This window comes from Anguilla rostrata, chromosome 4 (assembly GCF_018555375.3).
Source record: "Anguilla rostrata isolate EN2019 chromosome 4, ASM1855537v3, whole genome shotgun sequence".
In the NCBI taxonomy this organism is placed as follows: Eukaryota; Metazoa; Chordata; class Actinopteri; order Anguilliformes; family Anguillidae; genus Anguilla; species Anguilla rostrata.
In genome coordinates, this window is record NC_057936.1 from 16628327 (window position 1) to 16639830 (window position 11504).

An 11504-nucleotide genomic window follows, 5' to 3' on the forward strand; every position below is an offset into this window, starting at 1 on the left:
TATTGATGTTGAAGATCTTCTAATCTCACATAATCAGCAGTCATATATACATTTTAAATAAACCCTCTATTGTTAAAGTATGTGAGTACTTATTAAGTATTGTTTAATTACAAGTCAAGTAGGATTCACTTGACAGTGAGTGTGGCAGCAGTGCTGTAATTACTAAAAACAAAACACTCATTAGGCTCATTGACAAAATAAAAATACTTGCAGTACCATTAGCACATTTCAACTTTTAGCAGATGTCGTTATACAGAGCAAATGACACAAATCACATATATATAACTCATTTATATATGGAGAGTTTAATTGAATAAATTCAGGTTAAGCACTTTGCTTAAGTGTATTGTAGCAGTGTCCAACAGAGAGCCATATGCTACCTACACTTAATGTATGCAAGTAATTAAATCTAACTTATATGACATCAGCAACATTCATGAGCAACATTTTTGAAGACAAAAGGATGTCTTTTTTTCAGTTTTCTTCTGTCAAGTTACATCATATGTTAATCAAGCATATGTTGTAACAAGCTGAAGAAGTCTTTCTGACTTGATGTTGATAGAGGCATTTGGATTGAATTATCCTTCCTTAGAGCAGCATTAAACCAACAATGGCATATGTCACATGGCAGAGTGAAGAGTACAATCTAACCAAAAACCAAAATTCACCAAATTTGTCTAGAAATGAATCAAGTAAACCCTCGATACTGCTTTGGGAGGGTATGTAATGTGCTCTTTTCATCTCTGTGGGATTTGAGGACTGCTTCGTTTGAATACTGGCTATGTCATTTAGTGAGTCATCTAGCTTCTCTCCAGACAGACTTAGGATTTTCATAAGATGATACTGTTCCGAAAAAAATATTTTCTAAATCCGAAATAACTGACCAAAAGTAGAAAGGTGATGCTCTTGTATTGTAAGTGTGTCTGAATTGAAATATAATATCTTCAAGTGTGAATTCATGAGTGTCATTTAAAAAGTACAGGGGCGTGTTTTAAATTAAAACTTTACGTAACTATGTACAGTGTTGGGGAGTAGTTAAACTACATGTGGTTAAACTAGAAGTTTAAGTACTTTTTGCAGCAGTTTACTGGGAGTTCAGCGACTTTTGTGTCGTGATTGTAGTAGTTAATTATTTTTGAGGTGTAGTTAACTATAAGAACTACCAACTACTTTTGGCCCTAAATTGTTTTCCAAAGCCCTTAGACCAAATACCACTTCCTCTTTTTCTTCCCTCTCACTGCCCTCTAATCCTGATTGGAGAGAAGCACTACACTCCACCATAGTTGCCAATGGTCAACTGCCAATCGCCACACATTGTTGGTTCTCCCAACTGAGCTGTATAGTGGTTCTCCCCGTGTCCGTCATGTCTGGGGAACATGACAATGATCACTTTTGAATCTTTTTTTAAAAAGCTGAAATCAGCTATTAAAAATGAAAACTAAGTAAACTTTAAATGTGTCATGCTTCAAGGAGACTGCACAATAATGGCAAATAGAACAGTTTGAAAGCTGCAAGTTTTTGCATTTCAATGTAATTTTCAATGTAATTCAAAGTAAGCGTTTGAAATACAGTCTATTCAAAACAGACAAAAAAATAATAATAACCCAAAGTGTTCATAATAGACAACAGACAAGATGCCCAAACTGGTTCATACTGAGACAAAAGCTGATCCCACCCCCCACCCCATCTGACGATTGAAAATTACCACCCAAGGCCAACAACACTGTCTCTTCAAATGAAATAAAGCACCATATGTCTACTAAGCCATGATTTGCTGTTTGTTTGTTGATCAAGGTTTTTAATCAGGGAGGCTGGCAAATATTCCTAATGTGCAAGAGCTCTCAGGGGGTTTTAGCAAGTAGTTGTACTGTTCAAATAAGGATTAATTTTTTTTTCTGGGAAATAAATAAGTGGCAGTGTCTGTCCAAACACGAAGACAAAATGAGAGATCAATGGATATGGAAACCCATCAAATGAGCCAATCGTGATTAAAAGGGATGAGGCATTTCAGCTGTGTCATAAGTAGTCAGCGAGGCTGTCATCTATTATATACAATCATCTACCCATGTAAGTCTTCCTTTTTTGGGACTGGATCATTTTTGTATCATCATTGACCAACTGTTTCAAGCCCTAACAGCCAGCATCCCCCCAACTGTACAGTATATCTCAGTGTGGTGCTTTACTGTAATATTAGGAGGTGTCTTCTCTTCCTCTCCTTTGGCAAAGACTCCTGATCATAACTCAGAGCTCTCCGGTCCCATATGCACTCTGCATTTCTGATTTATAAAGTGAACATGCTATGGCGCTCATGCGAGATTAAAGTCTGGGCTTCACTGATACCAGACGTTCCATTAATACAGGGCCTCTTTCGTAATGTCTAATAAATCACATGCTTTTTACTCTGTGTGGGTCCGTCTGTGTGATCACCCTCACAGCTAACATGTAGCGTTCTCGCAGTGCTGCCCAAATGATCACTCTGCCAGATAAGATATACCATTCTTGCGACTACGTGATCACCCTCTCTGCTCACATGCAATGTTCTTGCAGAATTGCTCCAGAGTGCACCACTGTGAGGTTACGAGAAAGCCGTTCTGAAGTTTTAAAATCAAATGGGATTTATTTAGATTTTACAAACATTTTACAAAACATTTGTCACAATATACTGTATGTCAAAGCATACCTTGACCTAAAGCCCCAAGGAAAAACTGTCTGGGGGGGGGGGCAAATAGGAGGAAACTTCAGAATCAGCCTAAATCAGTACAAGACTGGTTCCATGGAGGCAAGAGATCAGCAGTTTCAGGGGGTGGCTGCTCTGTTTCATCCAAATACACACTTTGGATAAAACATTCACAAGTAGGGCATTATTTGTGTGTGTGCATGTGTGCATGCATGAGTGCATGTGTGCATGTGTTTGGCAGCATAATTGTATACTGGGACCTGAGGCCACAGCACCATAAGGGCCAGTGGGGACCTCCCACTGAGCCCTGTCCTGGGAGAAGGACTGCAGTTCCACAGCAAGGGCGTGTGGCTGAGTCTAACGGGGGAGTGGCCTGATTGCAGCAGCGCACGTTTCTTGTCATAGAGGGTGGGAACCTGCCCTTGAAGATGTAAATTTCCCAGCGTCTTTATTTATTCATTATCCCACATGACAGCGTGATCACTGTGGGGAGGTGGAGCTGATTTGCTGATTTTCTCAACTTTAAGAGTTTGTTGGCGATTTTCTCCACGCGTCATGCACCTTCCACAGCATTCTTTGCATTTTTGCGTAAACCTTTTGTCTAGACTGTACAATACCATCTCTATAATACCATAACCTTTCTTCTTTTTCGTAACAAGTGCTTTATACATTTGACGCATCTTCAAAGTTACATATCGAGTTCCCCAACCGTTAGACTACCCTACCAACTATCCCTACATCTTTCTGAGGAGCCTCTGTGGAACCCCCAAGATGAAAGAACTCTTGGTGTTGCACTGTCTTATAGCATTGACATTAAATAATACAGAGCAACCCTCTTGTTAGCACACTGGATGTGTACATAACCCAGATGTATTGATGAAAACTGGAGGAGGGAACTGCTCCTATTCAAATGCTGTTTAAATATGCTGCATGTAGTAATGCACTCCATTTCAAAGAATGATTTTCGACACAGTCGAAATATGAAATATTCATGAAATGCACAATCTTTTAAAGGAGAAGCATTGCCATAATTCAATGTTATTGCATTTTATTGATCTCTCCACTGTTGGAGGTTCTGGCCACATCCTGCATCCAGAACACACCTCTTTGACTCAGCTATGGGTCATTATTATACTGAGAGTGGGTGTGGCTGCCCCAAGGACATGGAGGACATTACTCCGGTAGATTGGCTCAGGATGGAAGCAGATTGATATGCTAAATACATTTTTTTGGCCCGATTATCATGAGACATATTGATTTACCACCGAAAATGTAATTTAGGGCTAAATCCCTGTTGAATGTCACAAAATTATTTCCATGATTTATTTTTCCTTTACTTTTCAGCATAATAATGGTACTCATGTATTTTAGTTATACATATTTTGTATCCTTTTTCATATCCAGTAGTATCTAGCAGCATCATATAAGAAATATGCAGTAATTTGAGCATCCTAGAAAATTAATAAAAAACAAGAACTTCCCATGGGTAATCAGGCAGGATCATCCCAGAAACAGGTATATCTAGGTTCTTGTGAACGTCGTAAGACTTCATGAAATCCAAGCTGTTTAATTAATGTTTTATGATGGCAGCTCTCATACCAAGGAACAGATCAACTACAATGGATCAGACAAAAGATCAAGTACTGGGAAATCCATTGTGTCTGGAAAAAAATAATTCCCTCAAGACATCCAATGCGTATGTACACCAAAAGGGCACCTTATTATTGTTATTTTCTCATAGAACTATGAGTGGTATCTTTTTAAGATCTGTTCATTAAGAGTTTGGAACCCATCGGAAATAATCACTCACAATAAATAGCTGCTATGAAGAAAGAAAATACCAGAATACTGGTGGCATTGTGAACTTTCATATAGTAGTACTAATCAGCACCAGTTTATCATGTCATGATATAAAAGTTTTGATATAAAAAAGTTATTTTTAAAAAATTATATGAAAGTTATATGAAAGTTTGTGCCTTGTGATATTGTCAACCAGTACACATAAGTTCCTGAAGACCCTGACATTTCTGCCCTCAGTATTACAGCATGCATTTTTTATCTATATTGTGGTAATCCTGAAATTTCTGTTTCTGTTATAATTACCTCCTGTTCACCAGGCATTGAGTTACCATGGCCAAAGGGGTGGAAACATGCCAGAATTGCCATGATTGTGTCCACATTTGCAGAGCAGAAAACGTTTTACTTTTACCTTATACTGTGTTTGAAATAAGCAGCCCCTTATAAATGCAATTGGAATGCAAGGGGAAATCTTAAGTGCGTACTTCTCGTTTTATTTAGCTAATTATATAAATGGAGGAAAACCACCAAAGAGAGAATAAAGTGGTCCCCAAAGCAGTGGGAAGTCCCAATGAACGTGAAAGAATGCTGCATGCTACACAAGTGCCGTTTTTCGATCTGTCTTCCATTAAGAAAATTAGAAGCGTTCCTCTGAGGAACTTTTTCTTTTCCCCAAGACGCAGCTTGTTGTCGTCTCTTACACATGCATGCTGTTAGGATTTCAAGCTGTCGCTGCAGCGGCATCCTGTTGCAGGGCGACGTCTGCGTTTAGCCTGGGCTTCTCCCGCCAGGAGCCCCGACGAGACAAGCATTTATAGGGGCCCACAAACCCGGCGAGCGCTGAGATCAATTTTAGAAACCGCTTACTGCCGCAGCCTGCCCTGAAATCCAACAGCCTGGGACGTCTGTGTAACTGCACATTTCAAACAGTGTTTTGGTATTAGCCATTAAACTGATGCCAGGTGTTTACAGCCACGTTCAACAACAAGTGCCTTTTGCAACATGAAGGCTTATTTCATTGATTCTGTTGTTGTTAGTCTCCTTCCAAATTCATTTTCAAGTATCTCTTTTCCATATTTTTCAGCAAATGTTGTACTGATGTTAAATAAGAATAAATCTCTTTGGATTAATGTCTTAACCTCTCACACAATAGACTTAAGGACTAAATGATTTATGTAATTAAAATCAATCTGAGGATGCTTTTGCTGATAACAGATTAAACTGTGGTAGAATTTAGCTTGTTAACAGTTATCGCCCACTGACTAAATTATAGACATGAATCACTAAACTATCCTTTTAACCTTAACCATCTTCCTCACACATGCAAATTCCATCCCCCCGCCACCCAACCTCTCTCTCTTTTCTGTATTTATTTTATTTCAATCTCTCTCTCTCTCTCTCTCTCTCTCTCTCTCTCTTTCTTTCTCTCATCGAACAAACTCACAAACATACACACACACACACACACACATAACAAAATACACAAAGAGTTCAGAATCCATTCTCACGTGTGGGTTGAGAGAGGGATCCCCGCGCTCACTCCCACTGCTCCGAGGGAAAACAGGCGGATTTACCCCACACGCCGCCAGGTGTGAGCCCGCTGATGTGTGAAAAGGCGCTTTATCACTCCGAACCCCCCGGCCTCGCAGCAGCTGAAGGCAGGGCCAGCAAAGAGGTCCTCTCCCACTGGGAGATTTACAACTGGGCCCACAGAGAGAGTGAAAAAGAGCTTGTTGCCATTCACACAGGAAGACAATGGCAAATCAGCACCAAGCCTGGATTTCTTGTGCAAGTGTATGTGTATGGGCCTCTTGGTACTGTCCTCATGCACTAAAAAGTGTTTCTTATCCTGATGGCTATGAGTGTGCCTTTTAGCACACCTATCACTACTTATCTGATTCATCTGAACTTCTCAATGAGCAGCAGGAAAGAAAGTGAGCACCTTTCAGCGTTGGTTGGTTACCTTCGACTCACATTCCAAGCTTTAAATGTCTACAGGACAGCTTTAAATCCATGCATCTTACATGCTTCATTCAAACGAACAAAAGGTATTATGCGCGCATTGTTATTATTATGACAAATAAGGATGCCCTATTTACAGTCAAATATCTGAAAAGAGGTTTTGTTTTGGTAGCTTTCCCCATTTTAACGACATTAACTATTGCCTGCTTGAGTCATATGCTGGGTGGATGAGATAAACCAACACTGCTAAAACAATGAAGTTGGTTTATTTACATATGCAGATTTCAGGAGGAGCAGACTGTGGAATCCGTCTGTGAGAATGACCTGCCTGTCTATTACACACTGAAAAGGGAAAGGGGGTAGGGGGGCAGGTTTTGTAATTTGGGAGCCTTTTAAAGCTGGAGCTGGAATGAGAGAAGCTTGGGGCTTGACAGGGAGGGGAGGGGCAGGCTGGGGGGAAAACAGATTTAATGAAAGTAAAGAGTGCTGTGGGCCCCCAGGGCACCATGGGGGTTCCTCTTAACGAGCATCATTTGAGAGTTTGATTGAGAGCGCAATCCGGTGATTGGCTGAGCTCGGTGACGTAGCGGGAGCAAGGCTGAATGTTTTTCCCTCTATCCTTCGCTCTCACCTCTGACTCCGCTCCACATAAATGTGAAATCCGTGACGGATTCTCCGCAGCCTACATCGCCCCTGCCTGTCTTGGCGCTGGGCTTTGCTCCTGATTGGCTGCGTCCCCGAAATCCAGCACTTGACGCCCTCCCAGTGTCACAGGGGGGTCCCCCTCTCCTAAGAAAAGCTATTTTCTCCTTGCCCGCCAGGAGAGAAGACAAACAGACATCTTTCTCTCGGTTTGACACTGTAAATAGCGAGAGGCAGACATACAAATGCATCATGCGCTGAACCTCTCTTTCCAACACAAACATTAGCGTTGGCCCAGGAGGAGAACACCACAGCTAACAGCGTGTGGAAGGACCGGGGCAAAACAACCCCGCAGACTCAGCAGCCACAGCGACTGCCATTAAATTTAAAGGATGATGGTTCATTTATTACACAGACTTATACAGCATACTAAAAGGCTGATGATTCTTTTTATAAAGGGTGCTGCAGTTAGATGAATGTGTGTCTGAGTATGCACTCAGAAATGGAATGGCATTTGTAGGAACTGATTTCTCTTCACCTGATTATGCTGTATTTATACTGCTGCGTTATGCACTTGATGACTCTCATCTGTATGAATACAGAGCACTGTAAGTTGGCCAGAGAATGAGAGAGTGATAAGCATATCAATAACAGTAAATATGCAAGTCAGACAAAGCATTATTTTCTATCACACTTTCAGAATAACAATATTTTAAGCGGCAGCCTCAGGAACCAAAAGTTATAAGAGGTGTTAGTTAATCAGTTTCTCCTGCACCATGGAGATGGCATCCTGGCTGTAAACTTAACAAGGCCTGTGAGCCTAATTGTGATTGCTGAGATGGGCTTGGCAGCAGTGCTTAGACAGCATTAGGCTTCAAAGGCAATATCAAGGCTGTAAAACCTTGAATAAATACTGCATGTTCTACTGTCACCCATATTGTACAACTGGCTTTTAATGTGGAGATTTTAACTTAAGAAGTTGACCATATAAAATGTAGGAAATATGCCAGGGAAAATGTGAATCTGGCCGTTCTCAAACAGAAAATAGAGCAGCGATGCCACTTATCAATGATGTATTACAGAACTGCAATATTGTGCTTTTATAGTTTTATATAAAAAAAGTAATCTAAATAAACATTTTTCACAATTTAGCACACACTGCACATCAGAGCCAACCAAATATGGTAGCAAACAAAAAATAGTACACTAAGACAGGAGACATGCAATTGCAAATTAAACCGCAGTTCTCATCACACATATGGTAAGGGAAAAACCACCATCCACATCCTTGTACACATTGACACAAACACAGACCCATGAGATATAAACTCATATTATGTGTAACTGCAGCTCTGCCCTGCTTGGGTGGGAGTTGATGTCATACAGCTGGTAGGCTACTTCAGTGGCCAGCCCTAAAAACCTCACAGCGAGCCACATGTAGGTGATTCAAATCTGAACCAATCAGGGAGTTGAGAATGCATCTTGAGGATCATTTGAGTGTCCTTGTGATGTGTATGGTTATTAGTAGGGATAGGGCAGAATGATGGATCCACATATTGCACAGTGATGCCAATTAGGAAGAAATAAACTACATCTAAATAAATTCTGCAACATCCCATTTGGCACCATGCTATGGATATTTCATTGTCTCTGTTAACCATAATTCAAGAACCCTTGTAACATGAACACTGGCAGGAAAAGATACTGGCAACATTGGCACCAGTCAGTATCCAAACAATGAAGAGAAGACTAGAGGATCTGCTCTGAATTTCAGGGCTTCTACATACAAAACTGGAGCAGATGGTTACGCTCTTATTTTAAATCCCAGGCCCTAGTTTAACCCCTCACCTCTAGTAATTTCATTCGAGCCTCTGCTTCTGATCCCCCGTAATACATTTATAAATGCTAAAAATATTCCTTAGTATAAATTTTGATTGGGACAAGGAGGTCTATGCTTTTTTTATGAAACTAGACTGGTTATGAAAACTAGATTTTTTTAACCCAAAGAAACAAAACATCATCTCATACAGAGAACAATTGACACATCCTAATTTGTATGCAGGGTTTATGGATCTTAAACATAAAAATCTAATGCAAAACCATACGGTTGGTGTATTTGGGTTATTTTAATGTCTGGGAATCCCATGGTACAATGACCATTTGTAAGTGCATTGTATGTCTTTCTTATGAGTGGTTGTGCCAGAACTGCTGCATTTTGGGGACATCAGAAATTCAGATTTGACAGCACACACATCCTACAAGTCTGATCTGCAATAAACATTTCATACTTGGGATACTTGGGCTTTTGTGGTGTTTGTTTTAGACTACCACAAAGAGAAAATTTAGGATTTGGCTACTCCAGTGCCATTTAAATGATGTGTCGAGACTCTAACCTCCTTTGATTTGGGGCAAGTTGTGAGGTAGAGAAAAAATAATAATTATACCATATGTTTCCCTAATTCTGTTATATTCTGTTAAAAATAAAACATTTAATTCAGCCATCTGTGGCAGGGTTTTATTTTTGGATACTAATGGCTGAAGTAGAAAACCATATGTTCCTGAAATAATTCAACCCACTGGATAACTGCTTATATAGATAGTTGGCTTTGTCAATGCACATGCATGTAACATGTAGTACATCTATATTCATTGTTGCTAGCTGAGATTTCACTCTTCACTTGTGGGTGCCATGCAGTTTGGCTTAATGGGAAGAGACCAAGATGTAGTGATTTAAAGACAGGTGAGTTGCCTGCTGTGGACCCAATTCAGTAATCGACAGTGCCTGTAAAGGGAGACAGGTGGACATGGACAGGATTTGAAGGACCTCTCATCCACAGGAGCCAGGGATTTACTGCAGTGCTGCCTGCTATCCGTCTCTGCACAAGGCAGCCTTAGTAACTGCTGTAAGACCAAAACAAAGAGAGAGGGAATGAAAATAAGAGTGTGAGAGAGAAAGAGTAAGTCACAGGTGGGGCCCAGTACAACAGACCAGGAAACTCCATCGGTCTTATCCAAGCAAGGATCTTGATTAACACACATCACACCCTGACTGCTAATTAGCGAATGTGCAATGACTCTCTGGAATAGCTTTAACCCCTGAAGCCACTGCAAAGATCCATCACTGCAAAACAATCAGGTTTAAAAACCCCATCCTCTCTATCTCCCATACAGAGAACAATGAGGTCACTGCAGGAGAGGACTTTAATAATCATCATAAAGCAAATACTGGGGCGACTACCCCTGCCAAGGAGTTTTTCACATCCCGTGATTTAACCCCTTTCCGTTGCCATGGATATGCTTCCCCGTTGTATTCCCTCTGAGAGAGTGTGTGAAAGATCCTTCATTTCGGCCCCCTGAACACCAAAACTGCACACTTTTTTTCAGGAGGAACAAACAACTCTGGGCAAACTGTGGATGCCTCAGTGAGGCTCAGACAGAACTGCTTTTTGTTGCCTGCATAAATAACTGCCTGCCCAGCTCTGACTGTGAAATGAAGAATACATTTAAAATATATATATATTTTTAATAGTATATTATCACTAGTAAATTATACTGCAGTATACTATTATCTGATTGAAAATGAAGCTTTCTCTGGTCAAATAAAGTTTAGTTGAATATGCCAAATATTTGTAAGGGCCATTTTATTTTGCCTGCTTTTTGAATCTAATGAATACATTTACAAGCATTTCTTTTTCTTTTTAACCCTGAATTTAAGTAACCAAATACATTTTTAAAGGTAATTATAAGTGTAATTTTTTTCAGATAATGACCCTAGTGCTCTTTAATTTTATTTACCAATTTTGGTATGTGCATTCACATGTAAGGCACACATCAGTAAAGGATACATAGTGTATACACACCATACTTGTGTTCCTTGATTTACAATGAGCTGAGCTTTTGAACTTATCAACTTAGGGGCCTCTTGTGGTAATACAGTTGACAACAGGACATACTGTATCCACGCCAAGTCTCATGATGTACACTCATGTGTGCTCCCATTATTTCTCACATCCAACTGCAAGGGGGTCATACTGAATCAATGTCTTGTGAAAAACATGTGTCATATATCAAAGATGAGAGTCATCATGGTGCTGTAGTGCCCTTTTAAAGTATACAGTGTAATCCATACAATGTGTATTTGGCCCCTTATTTGTAAATTTGAATACCACCCTTATTCCACACAAGACTCATTGCAGTGCCTTTCTTTGAATCGCACACCATGCCCCACACAAGCGTGCTTCTCAAGAGTAATGCAAGTTCACTGAGCTCTCTTTGTCTCTAAATCTGAGATATTCAGTGCAGAGATTTGACCTTGTTCATTAAAGAGCACTAACAAGTATTAACAATTGATGAGATTATAACTGACTTGTCTGTCTGTCATTATTAATCACATGAAGACATTACAGGTACTGACAGATGGCTCCTA